Source organism: Carassius auratus, unplaced genomic scaffold (genome assembly GCF_003368295.1).
Source record: "Carassius auratus strain Wakin unplaced genomic scaffold, ASM336829v1 scaf_tig00040804, whole genome shotgun sequence".
In the NCBI taxonomy this organism is placed as follows: domain Eukaryota; kingdom Metazoa; phylum Chordata; class Actinopteri; order Cypriniformes; family Cyprinidae; genus Carassius; species Carassius auratus.
In genome coordinates this window covers 1-13,755 of record NW_020526609.1, presented here as the reverse complement: position 1 = coordinate 13,755, position 13,755 = coordinate 1, and the positions used below count along the sequence as shown (strand labels likewise).

At 34.1% G+C, this 13,755-nt stretch overlaps 1 long non-coding RNA gene across 1 annotated transcript; it reads right to left on the bottom strand.

Annotated features, from left to right (window-relative positions):
• Window positions 1–5,992: 5,992 nt before the first annotated feature.
• On the bottom strand, window positions 5,993–11,209 carry LOC113084875 (uncharacterized). Its single transcript, XR_003283851.1, has 3 exons — window positions 11,071–11,209; window positions 6,189–6,337; window positions 5,993–6,083 (listed from the first exon to the last, which is right to left on the bottom strand). It is a non-coding gene; the product is annotated as an uncharacterized LOC113084875 (long non-coding RNA).
• Between the last annotated feature and the right edge of the window lie 2,546 nt (window positions 11,210–13,755).

The following is a 13,755-nucleotide window of genomic DNA, read 5'->3' as shown; positions in this document are numbered from 1 at the left end:
AGTGCTGACTGAGGTGACACTTAAGGACTACAATGATGTCAACACAAAATGGCTGACCTTGACCTTGACCTCCGACCTCAGTCAATCGTGAGCTCATCTAAAGCTACAGCAGCACAACACTGATCATTTAAAGTAAGTACAATAAAGTCATTCCATCAAGACACTGAAATAGTCTAATATTTTAATTTATTTTTTAAATGACTTGCAGTGTGCAAAATTATCACTTCCTGTTGGTTTACAGTTAGAGCAATGATGTATACATGAGTTACATCTGTGTGTATTTATACTATACTGCTATAAATTTAGCTAGCTCCTGTGTTTGTGTCCTGCCTTTATCTCTGTGAATGTTTTGGATTAGTCTACTCATTCACCGACAGTTCGGTTCTGTCTGTTGTCTTTTCTGTGCTACTAGATCCTGCTTTCATCTGCAGGACAACACTGACAACCTTCTGCCACTAGCATTTGGACCTTGAGTTTTCATCCTTGACAAGTTGACTAGTCCAAAATAAATAAGCATGTTACTTGAAAGCATGCTTTGCTTTTGCAGTACAATTAAGTGCTATATATATATTTTTTTTATGTGGACAAAGTGCTACTAATGACATAGTAAAAGTGTACTTGATCGTACTATGTATATAAAAGTGTATGTGAATATCATATAGCCGAACTGGAATATTAGTTACAATAAATTTGAAGTCAATTAATAATAATAATAAAAAAAATGTGGGGAATACATTATACATACATTTTGGACATTTTATATCATTCTTATATTTTAAATACTTCACAAGTCCGTTTTCTACAGGTGTGATGAGTAATTTTAACAGTGTATAAAAGATGGGTTCAAGTGTACTACAGGTGGTGACTAAATACATTGTTAAAAACCTGTTTTAGTTCATTTCCATGCGGACTCAAAATAGCTCAGTTGAGTACACATAGATGTTGGTATCTTAAGTAAAGAATAGTTTTTACTACAAAATTAGTGTGAAAATAAAGCACTTTAAGAACATTATGGAAGTATTCTGAAAGAAAGTGTGTTTTAGTGGACTTTTTCACCTGGGTTACTTGTATGATCCTGTTAACTATAATGTGTCTGCACTAATCTGAAAGTGAAAACCACAATAAAGCACATTGATGCAGTACTGCTGCGATCGTAAGTTTACTTGAAACCAAATTTACAATTGGCCACGAAGGAAAAAAAAAAAGTTTTTACAGCTCACCGGAAGGCATTTAGTTCTTCCTGTAACCTATACATGTGTGTATTCTGACAAATCTAGAGCATTTTGTTCTTCATTTATTATTCTCATGTTGGCAATATTGGAGAAGAACAGAAAAAGCTTATTACTCTCTCATCAAGAGAAAGTAGGTCACCACATTAGCTCGGTGTCAAACATAACTCTGCAAACATAACTTCCTTTTTTTTTTTTTTTCAGTTTAAAGCCTTCAACTATATGACACGAGGTGTAATCTAGTTCCTAAACCCAAGAAAGATGTTCGGTTGGTAACTGAGGCCCATTCTGTTGAATTATGATTACAAAGAATTTGCTTTTGTTTTGCCCAAAGTTTTAGTAATAGATTCAATAACTTGACAAAAAGACATATGTAATAATTCTCATTGATTATTCTGATCTAGTTAAAAGATAGTTTTATGCACTATTTATAGATTTTATAATTAGTAGAATATTTAGGAAATGAAAAGCCTGTCGAACAGAAATAGTTTTGTTAAATTAATCATTTTTAAATTAAGTTCGTTTAATTAATAACTTAAAACGAGGTAACGAATTATTATTATTGTGGGAACAATTAAGTAAAACGATGGACTTTTATCATGCACACGATTTACTGAAAACGAATTAATATTGATTATTTTACTATGTATTTAAAATGAGGGAAATACGTGTGGTATCGTGCGTGATTTAACTTAAAACGGGGGACAAAATAAATCCCGCGCACTATATACTGGGTTCCATAGGATTCTTAGAAATATCGCAATGTATTTATAACTAAAAAATTTTTATTTTTAATTAAATTAGATAAATGTTAAACATTATATGTTTTAATTAGTAATGAAAATAGGATGTTAGTATTATCCACGCCTCCAGTAGGCTATAACGAGCTCCCTTTAGATCATGCTGGCATTATTATTATGTTGCAAACAATTTAACTGGTAAACGGTTAAGTGACTCATTTTAGAAAGCGTGTAAACCCGAACAGTATACGAACTTATAAAGATTAAGAACACTGCAGTTAATGTCTGTTAAATCGTTAATGCATTTACAACAAGTACCTTTTCTGAAGAGCATTTTGTGTGTATGTGTGGCTCAACAGTTTTGTGTAAACTCTTCTATTTAAATCATTATTTGTAAGTTTACTGCGTGACGTGCAGAATAATCCACCCACCATGACCGAGGCAAACTGGAACAACTGGAGTTAATAAAACCAGCTGTGGAAATATCTTATTTACTTTCTGAGTGTTGTAAGAATATCACGATAAAGGAATGTTTTAATTTTTTGGGAAACGCATTTTTTACACATTACCCAAGTGCTTTTGAATACTATTTTAGCATCATTGCTAATGTTAACATTAGCGACAGAATGCTGTTACTGCATAGGGCTGCGTTTCTCAAAAGCATCGTGAGTGGGGCTGTGCATGTTTGGGTAGGCAGCGATTCAATTCACGGTTCATAGGTTGTCGATTCAATAACGATTTCTGCAAATTTAGAACGATTCAATTCGATTCGATTCATTTTCATTCGATTATAACGACTTGATTCTGCATTATTTAGTGCATTCACGTGATTATTTAAATGCTTAATCAGGGGCAAATTACACAGCAGCCTTTATGGTTGTATGGAACCATAGGTTGAAAAAAAAAAAAAAAAAAAACTTTTGTTCATTGTTAGATGCTAGTTTAATGATGATAAATACCAGCGCTAGACTGCTCAGGTAACGCCGTCAGTAAGGTGTAAAGAACCATTGAAAAACTACAGAAAAGTAAAACTACTTCACTTTAGTATTACTGGCCATGAGTCCTAAGGAGAAGATCACACATTAGCTGCATCAGAGACAAAGAGAGATCACAATCCTGTGGTTTAAGGTCTCCATTAAATTGTGCTTGTGTAGTAATCTAATGTTTATATATTTCGAAAGCATTGAATCACTATAGAAATCGCAATTCATTCCATTCTTAGCGTTTAAATCGATTAATGTCCGAAATAGGCGATTTTCTTTTAGCAGATAAGATTTTTAAATCCAAAATTAGGTTAAGCTATACACAGACATTAACAATATATTAAATTGACAAAAGCAATCTACAAACTTAGTAAAGCTTTACAATCTTTCTTTAATTGCAGGCTGAGGTAGACACTGAATACAAGAGTGAGTCTCAACACGTAACTTCTGTTGAGTTGAAGAGAAAGTTGTGTGATGTGTCCTCAGGACACAGACTCGCTTGCTCTTTTCTACATCCATTGTTAGTTATACACACTTGTGTGCGTTTGAGGTTTGTGCTGAGTTTCAGTTTCACCATATCAGAGAAAGCAAGACTTCACATGCTGCATGAGCTTCTTCATCAAAATAATTTGTAAATGTAAAACATTACGTATGATAAAATAAATAAACTGCACAAAAACATTAAGCAAATTTTAAGATTAATTTGATTGTTATTTATAATTAATGTTAACTTGGGGGTGTGGGGGGTAATCGGTGTCCACATAAATCGGTGTTTTACAGTGTACAGTGGAATAAATATTGTTTTCCTCTGGCTAACTTCTTTATTACTTGCACCCATTATACGACTTAAGAGTTGAGGGGTCTTTTCCACTATAAATATTTTTTTCTGCAATAATTATCAGCACTGGGTCTCTCCTCCATCTGTGTATGAATGAAAGACTTCCCCACAACTGTGAAGCTGGGATCCCAGCTCTCCTCCACCATCACACTCAGCACCGGCTCTCCACAAGACTGTATTGCGCCCACTACTCTACTCTCTGTACACATATGAGTGAAATACAACTCATTCCACCAACAACATCATCTAATTTACAGATGATATCACAGTGATTGGACTCATCTCAGGAGGAGACGATGAATCAGCCTACATAGATGATGAATCAGAAACTAGAGGAGCGGTGATATGTAGATAACTTGTCCCTGCTGAACACATCTAAGATAAAAGAGCTGATTCTGGACTTCAGGAGGCGTCATCCTGAACCAGTCCCGCTCTACATCAACGGGGAATGTGCCCATATCCAACGACATGTCTTGGTCTGGTAACACCCAGCAACCATCAAAAGGCCCAACAACGGCTGCACTTCCTCTGATCGCTCAGAGAGAACAACCGAGTGTTAAATTTCACCCTTGTTTAAACATACTGCGCAGATTAATGTGAAGACTGTAAACGGTTTACTCAGATTGCTCAATGTGAATATCACGACTCACGTCACTTGTATTTATTTGTAAAATTGCAGCCTACTGTACAGTCTTATGTTCTAATGTATTGTCTGTGGTTATATGTTTGTTCTTCTAACACCAGTCAGGAGCAGTGTTCCTAATTTCGTAGTATGCAGAGAAATAAAATGACAATAAAAGGCATTCAATCCAATTCGTACAGAAAAGAAAAGAAAATTCAATCGGTACATATGAATAAACTTCACTTTACATTATTACATTATCCTGTCCAATAATGGCAACACACTGTGTTACTTTCGATAAGATACAACGTCTCATCTTTTTTTGAAGCTCTTTTATGTGGTGAACGCGGGAGAGCGAGTGACTGATCATCCCTTTCTCTTTTCTACTAAAAAAAAAAGAAAAAAAAAGACGTCCGCATACTTCCGAGTCCTTACATTTAATTCTTGATCGCTCTTATAATATCAGAGTAAAAAGTTAAAAGTTAAAAGTGACAGAACGGGAAATTATTGAACGAATATACATTTTCATGACCAGGTAAAAAAAAAACAGTTCAATCAAGGTAAAGCTTTAATCCTGAAAGGTTAATGAGTGTAGGCTACATGGCTTTGCAAGCATTTGACAAATGTCATAAATATCATCCAGTGTTTATTTCAGCGCGCAGCAGCACATTGTCTTATGATCTGTTCATATAATTAAATGTTTTTTTTTATTCAAACTGTTGCATTTCTTATTAGAGTAATGAAATAAACATACGACTTCTACTCAACCAACAGCAATAATCCTCGAATAATGAAGAACAGATGAAGAGGAGATGGCCACAATACCAAGTGTTGGACGAATATTAAAACCAGGAGAAAGAAGAACTGTTGATTATTGAATGTGAAGGAAATAAAGATGAGCAAATAAATGTATCAGCTGTGATGGTTACGGTGTATTTCTCAAACTACCTTTCTATCTGTCATCCTTCTATCTATACAGTAACCAGCTTCTTTCTCGATGAGTTTGTGCTCAGAAAACTGCACAAATATTAGGAGAAAGAGTTTTCTTCTACTCTCCTCACCGCTCTGCATACAGCAGCATTACTGATGTGCTACTACTACTCAAATAAAAATATGCATGCGGGTATGGCCAATTAAAAATATATATCAATAATTCTCTCCCGATGTAATGCAACTCTCTCAGTCTCCTTCCTCATCTACAGGACCGTGTTTGTCACTAGAGTCTTTTTGATGAAAATATATGCGATGAATGATACATGCACTACAACAACAAAAGGAAATTATTTTCTTAGTATTTTTCTCTTGTTGTTTTCAGTCAAAAATAAAAAAATATACTAAAATAAAGTGTCTACATAAGAATAATGACATTGTATTTAGTCATTTAAGTGTATATTTCTTATTTAGCAAAATATCTGAGGCTACAAAAATAATCTTGTTTCAATTTGCATTAATATCATTTTTTTTTTGTAAGTAAAATGCACTTAATTTAGATTCCAAAATACTAAGAGTTTTTTTTTTTTCAGCCTGAATAAATGAAGGTTATTTAAACATAGCTTACGCTTAAAAAAAAAGAGGATGAGACCGAAATAAACCCGGAGGAAACCCTGCCCCGACCAGGTTATGCTGTAGTTACCTCGCTCCTGCTTTCTCGGCTTTGACAAACCTTCCATTCTGAAAAAAAAAAAAAAAAAAAATCAGATTTTCCCTCATTTCCTGGTTAACTAATATTAGTCAGTTTTGCAAACGCAGAAAAGTGACAATAAGCATTAACTTTACCTCGAGCAAGTCATTTCGTGTCCACACAGTAAATCAATCTTCTTGTGCGAGACAGATTAACTCCGGAGAAGAGCATTTCGCTAAACATTTGCACGATAGAAATCCATCATGTATTTATTTAATCTGTTAGTGATATCTTAGTTTTAAATCTGTAATGAAAACAAAGAAACTATTTTATAATTAGATTCAGACATGTTGTAAAACAGCCTATAACATATATACTCAAAAAGAATCAATTTAAAACAATAACAATAGCATTGTGTCATAAGATTAAATCTTTTTGATGATTTTGCATGATTTATTCAGGTAGATTCCGCTCAAAAAAGTTCTAAAAAAAAATTAAGCCTTTAAAACTGCTCAAAAATAGCATGAGTAATGGGATGAAATGGAAATTATTGGCCGGAGTCGAACATAATGAAACACTGGGCCGAATTTTATTTTATTTTAATTATTTTTTAAATTCACCATTGCGTAAATGAAATAGACAAAATTTTCTTTTTTACTTTTTAGTCCATGCTTTTTAAATAATAATAATAATAATAATAATAATAATAATAATAATAATAATAATAATAATAATAAAATCAATTACAAGACAAGTGACCCGACACTGAACATTTTTTAACATTCTAGCAGACATTAGGGCTGGCCAGTATATACGAAATTGTATCTCGATACTGTCAAAAATTTTACAATATTCGATATATATCTCGATATGTTTGAATTTAAATGTAAATAATAAAAAAAACATGATTTTATTTTGTCCATTAAAAAATATTTAGATTAAACAGCTAATGTAAGCAGTTAAACCCACGGGCGTAGGTTTGGTCTCAGCTTTGGTGGGGACACTTGACTACTGCTAGTTTATTTGTGTGGCTAGCTAGTTATTTTGCCTACTTACACTCTGACTCTGCTTTATGAAAAAGCTTCCTATGTCCTTCTTGGGTAGCATCTACAAAGTTCAAAAAGGGGCAAAAAAAATAATATTAAAATGTTTTTACTCTGGCCTTTGTATGTGGCAGAGAGACAGCCCTGGTCGGCGTCGTCAACATGCGCGCGCACTCACACTCACACACACACCAGCCGCTCACTGCTAGTGCAAGCACAAAAGTAGTCCTGGCCTGCGCGAGCCTGTCAGATACCCCGCCGCCAATCAAATTGTCAATTTATTATAAGAAACACAAGACTTTAACAGCCAATGACATTTCCAGCTGGGAGACTCAACTGATTTTCTACAGTTTAGTGTTAATCATCATCTAACTCAACCAGTCAAGAGCTACATTTAGCCTTAGATGTGATATGAATATGGACCTGAAGCATAGGTTTTATTAGCTGACAATAATAATACATAAATAAACATTATAGGCACAAATACAAATGTACTTTTAGAAATTGTTTTTGAAAAATATGGTGTTATTGTTTTGGCAAGCTTAAATTAAAACTTCTATGAAAACTTGTGTGATATTCCTTTAAAATAATGTTTTAGTATATCTTTTAAGTATATTTTACTAAGCAATTTCTTACATAATTTCTTTGAGTTAGACCAAACTTTTATTTTGGTGGGTTGTAGACAGAATTTCTGTGTTTTTTTTTTTTTTTTTACTATTATTATTAGCTATTAAGCCTACTTGACGTATAGTATACTCTTCTGTGCAATAGTACTATATTTCTGTTTGGATTTCTTCAAGTTATAACGAGATTTTATTTTGACAGGTTGTGGTAAAGACATTGCTGTTTCTGTCAGTCTGTGTATACGATACGAATGAATGACGATAGTTTTATCAAATGAAATGGTGAAATCCTCTCATAGCGCTGACGTGCACATGTGCAGAAAGATGAAGTGAATATTTTAATTAAATGTTTGGTCAGTCGCCTAAACAAGGATTTGATTGTCCTGTAAGTGTAACAACAGCAATCACATGTCATTTGTAATAACATGTACATAAACTGTTTATACATAATGTAGGCAAATACAAAATAAACAGTGTTATTATTAACCAATCATTAATGCCTAATTATTTATAATATATATATATATATATACACACACAAATAACCATGGTTAATTTGCAGTTGTGATGGCTACAAAAACGATGATTTGTGGTGTTATTGATAAAACCATGGGTAATTTTCGTAAGGAAACTTTCACAGGAATAGTTATATATGGATTGCCATTTTGAAATAAATTTAGAAGTAGAGCTGTTGCAAGCGATTTTTAAAACTGCAAATCCATTTATCCTTTGCTGAAATTTCCGCATCTTCATAGAGAGAGCACGTCATGGTTGCTTAGCAAAGGCAGAAGCCTCAGGGGTGCAACTGCCCAAGCACTTTGGAAAGAAGTAGTTTTCCACGTGTTTTTAGGCGTGATATGTGAACGGCCCCTTATACAGCAAGTTCAATTTCCGCGATTCAATCCCTGTCGCTTTTCAAACACAAACGGGTGAATTTATGAATGAAAGTGTGAAAGTTCTGACACAAAACGAAGTTGTTACGTATCCTCACGCTTTTTAAAAGTGGTAAATGTATCACGTAGTAGACTACACTAAGGTTAGTTATATATCATCAAAGTCTGTGCTTTCATTAAAGCTTCATTTATTGATAGATAGATAATCAATTTTTACCTAACTTTTCCTCCTGAGTCTCAGGCCGGTGACACACTAGCTGCCTGTCCTGAGCGTGGCGGTTCTGCTGCGTGGCGGCTGCTTCGCGTTTTCTGTGTCTTTACACACCAGAATGGTGCCTGACATAGAGGGAGGCCGCCAACAGACCAGTCTTCACGACAACAATATGAATATAAAGCCTACTGATAAAGGACACCGTCAACAGTATTGACGGCAAAATATACTATGTTTGACAGGTGCAATATTTGAAAATCGAAAATTATTAATTTATTTTTTTTAATTACATTTATATCTGAATGTATGTCAGAGTTCGGAGCAGGTTCGCGAATCATTTGATCAGTTTGGGGATCGCAAATCATTTGAATCAGTTCGGGAGTTCGGAGCGGAATCACGAATCACGAAAGATTCGGGCTCGTAACTTTTCAAATTGGCCATAACCTTTAATTCGTTGCTGCCAACTGGGGTGGCAGCATGGGTGGGAAGGCTTTCTTTTAGGATTGCATTTGCCACCCTATGCCACCCCAGTAGATCCGCCCCTGGGCACTAGTATACCTAGCGTCCCCCCTAAACCTAAGCCAATGGCAATACCAATTGATCACTTGCTGCTTTTTATTAAATGAACACATATAGGCCTATATGTAACAGCATAACAAGCAGTAGAAACGAGTACAGAAAGTGCATTCTGTTAACTTTTTAGTGCATTCAATTCTCAATTTAAACTATACAACGGGCATAAGTATTTTAATGAAACTATGTTCCCACTGACAATAAAAACCTTCTTAGATAAGGGAAAGTAGTTGCTAAAGCACATAGCTATATTATATATTATATATATATATATATATATATATATATATATATATATATATATATATATATATATATATATATATATATATATATATATATATATGAGAGAGAGAGAGAGAGAGAGAGAGAGAGAGACCTCATTGCAGAAGACAGACCCTCTGAACGACGCGTTCATGATTGGATCTCTAAACTCCAGCTTGTTGTTAGATTTACAGATCATCGTCGGCGGCGCTTCCGAAATGAAGAGTAATCACGTGTGAATGTTTGCTTAAAATAAGTAAGCACCAGGCAGAAAATGTGTCCTTGTAACAGCCAAGCTCTGATTCGGGGATTTAAACTCCTGTCATCTGGCAACCGCTCTCGTATGAGCTCTCGCAGCAGAGGCGTATAGAGCAGACCGAGTCCGCAGTTACATCCTTTTTTGATCGCTCGGCGCGTGTTCTTTTGGGAAAGTATGCCTGAACTTGAAATATTCGATATTTTAAAAGAGGAGACTTAAAACATTAAAATATTCAGATCCCAGTTTGAACACTATGTGTAAACGTTATAATAATAAAGGCTCGATTCCACGGAGGTATGCACAGTACAGTACAGTTCAGTAGTGAGATTCGGTAATGGTAACTGCCATAGTATGCATGAGAGATATTTAACCATTGTTAGAAACATTTTGTATAGTGTTATTTATTAAAAAAGAAATTAGGAATATTTTTTTTCTCATTAATTGTTGGACATTTTCAAGAGATATTTAGACAGAAAAAAAAAAAAAAAAATCAAGAAAATTTCAGACCCTCAGTATGTTACTGAAAGAGTGACGTTTCTCTTCTGAGCTAACCTGTCATCAGCAGTTTACAAGAAACATTCTCATAATTTTACATGATTATGTAGTTTAGCCGTTTTTAATAATAATAATAATAATAATAAGTCATTCCAAAAGGTTAAATATTTTAATTCTGAGACCGAAATTGACCAGGTGCACATGTGATGGGCTTCAGAGGGGGCTTCAGTAACATGACCTTGAAAAGGGTCTTTCAGCTAATTAAAGTTGTCTGTTGATTTGCCCGATTCGATTTAAAAACAGGATATGATGTCACACCACAGGACATGGTTTTCAGTGACAAAATAGATCAAATAAGTTCCTACGATTTCAGAAATATATGGTTGATTTTTTTTCTTCTTCTATAATATTTGTTTTTATGCTTTTCCTCTTTAATTTATAAAAGTTGTCATTTATTGAGGCATGCTTGAGAGTCACACCATACAATTTTGGGATTTGGCTTATAAATGTAAAATAAAATAAATAAAAATAAATAAATATACGGCAGCTTTATAACAACAGGTCCATGTAGGACAAATAAATGTTTAACCATTTACTGCATTTTAAATAATGAATGACACTAATTATATTCGTTTTATCTTGTGTGACAGTATTAATGCCATGATAAACTTCCAACCTTTTCTCGCGGTTTCCTTCATTCTGTAGAAATTCTTCCAGATGAGCACTATGGCTGTGCTATAATTCTGTGTGAACTTCAGAGAAGGATTTTATTTGTTTGCTAAAAGTCTTGAGTCTCTTCGTAAAGGCGCGCTTCTCATCTAAACAGGAAACAGGAAGTACGTGAGAACCAATGAGCTGCCGTGTTCATTTTTAAATGTTTAAGGAGTGTAAAGATCTGACTAATGATCAAAACAAGCATCTGGACTTCCTGTACTGACACAATGGCAAGAATTATGGGGAAAGAAACAGAGAATACAATTTTACAATCTCACTAAGATAAACAACAAGAGGGAAACTGATACATCATCTCAGAATAGCCTTGTTACACCCTCCCGCTCAATCTTATTGGCTGTTGTTTTTAAAGGAGCAGGAGCACCAGAAATATGAGTCTGCAGTTATTCATTAAATAGTAGCCCAAATACTTACTGAGGTAAAGATAATCTTGTAAAATAGTCTTTTAAAACATTTATGTGAAAATAGTTTGCACTTAAACTTCGCCTCAGCATCAGACGCGAGCGCAGAAAAGGTACAGGTGTTAGAGCATGTTGACAAGAATCAGAACAATTTCATACAAACGAATGTGTCATTACTCGATCGATCAGAGTTATCAAAATAATTCAACATAATGTGTTCCTTATTTAAAAAAGCAGAAGGTTTTGTTGATGTTGTGAGAGCACACAAACACAAGTAAACTCTTTGCAGTTCAGAATGATGTATAGCTTACTCTCACAAGCTTCTTCACACACACACACACACACACACACACACACACACACACACACACACACACACACACACTCACGCTCTCTCTTCTTCAGTTATAACTCTCTGAGGATCTTAGCGATCAGTATCAGTTATCATTACTCCTGCAGATCTGCATCTTCCTTATTTCATCTTTCATCATTTCATCACATGAGTATGAGACTGTTGATCTCAGTATATGATTGTGATTGATAGATAGTTGTTCTCCTCATGTGTAAGTTGCTTTGGGATAAACGTGTCTGACAAATTATTAAATGTAAATATTAATATATTGTGTTATTTTTAAATGAAGTGTTTTATTGTACTAAATGTAATATTTAATATTGTAATAGCTGTTATTTCAGCTCTAAAGTAGCTCTGCAGAAGATGTAGTGTCATTGTTGAACTCTTTAATTGAATACATAGTTGTTTCTTTTTCAGAATCAGTGGCTTCACTGACATCTAGAGGAGAAACAGACTCAAACAATATTACAAAACATGATCGTGAACATAAGAGTATCAAGTAAACACACTAGATGGAACATCATTTTATATTCAGACTTAGACATTAGAAATCCACTCTTTGTCAAATATAAGAAGATTTAGAACTTACAAAAAAAAAAAAAAAAAAACACACCCTTTAGAATGGGCTATAAATCTAAATCTACCAATAGGTATGCCAATTTATTATTATTATTTATTTATTTTATTCCCCAAGAAATATGAGCAAATATTGCATAAAATAAATGTTGTTTACCAAATCTGGTTTTAAATCTGCTTTTTAACCCGCCCATCTCGGATGATTGACAGCAGCACTGAACCAATCAAAGTCTCCTTGCGAAAGTGAAAGTAAAAACGGAGAGTTTAGAAAACAACAGCAAACAACGTCCAGATATCACACAGGGAAAAGTCACATTTATTGATCATAGCAGCTGTTTTCTTACAGATGTGGATCTGAGAAGAAATTAATGAGTTCAGTACTTTCTGAACTGTTACAACATGGTATAATATTCTGACGTTAAAAATGGCTCACTATTTGGCAGGTATTGCATTAAAATCAGCCTTTTTTATTCATGCATTATAAACTGCTTATTCAATGATTTATAATTGCATTTGTGAGTTATTAGTCATTTATGAGCACCTTTATAAAACCCTCTATAAAGGGAACCTTTATGTTAAGAATTACCAATAATGGAACCAAAAATATGTGTTACTTTTATTTTTAATAAAATATATTGGACCTTCTATGAAACAGACTGCCACAAAATGGAGATTCAATCTTTTTTTGCGTCTGTTCTTATAGGAATCGTTTGTCTTTCAATGAATGGGATATTATTATAATAATGACATAAACGTCAAAATCAATGTAGTTTAACTCCCTCTTAAGAATGTTTCTCTGCTTCTGACTTGGTGTTTTTGTTCATTAGACGTGTGTATCTTATGTGTGTGTTCTGTTCAACTCGTGATAATATCTGAACACGTTTGTTTCAGTGTCTGTATTTTAAGTCCAAGGTTGCTTTATTATTAAAAGTTGAACCTGAAGTGTTCCTGATGTTGTTCTCCATAGACTCCTCCTCTCACAGCTCTTACCAGGGAAGAGACTGACTGTCATCTTATCTCCTTTTGAGGAAACTGACTCTCTTCTCTACTGACAAAAACAATAAAGATTCATCGCAGAAGAATCAAGAGAAACTCTTTCAAAAAGGAATGGTGTTTAGTTTATTTCTGAACAGACAGACTGAAATCTTTGTGATTCCAGTGATTCATTTTTCAAACGGACTTCATCCAGAAAGTGAAAGTAAAGTTTAGATTGTTGCAGCTCCAAAGAGAAAACAATGGCTTCACAGTCTGAAGAAGATTATATCTGTCCTGTGTGCTGTGAGATCTTCAAGACTCCTGT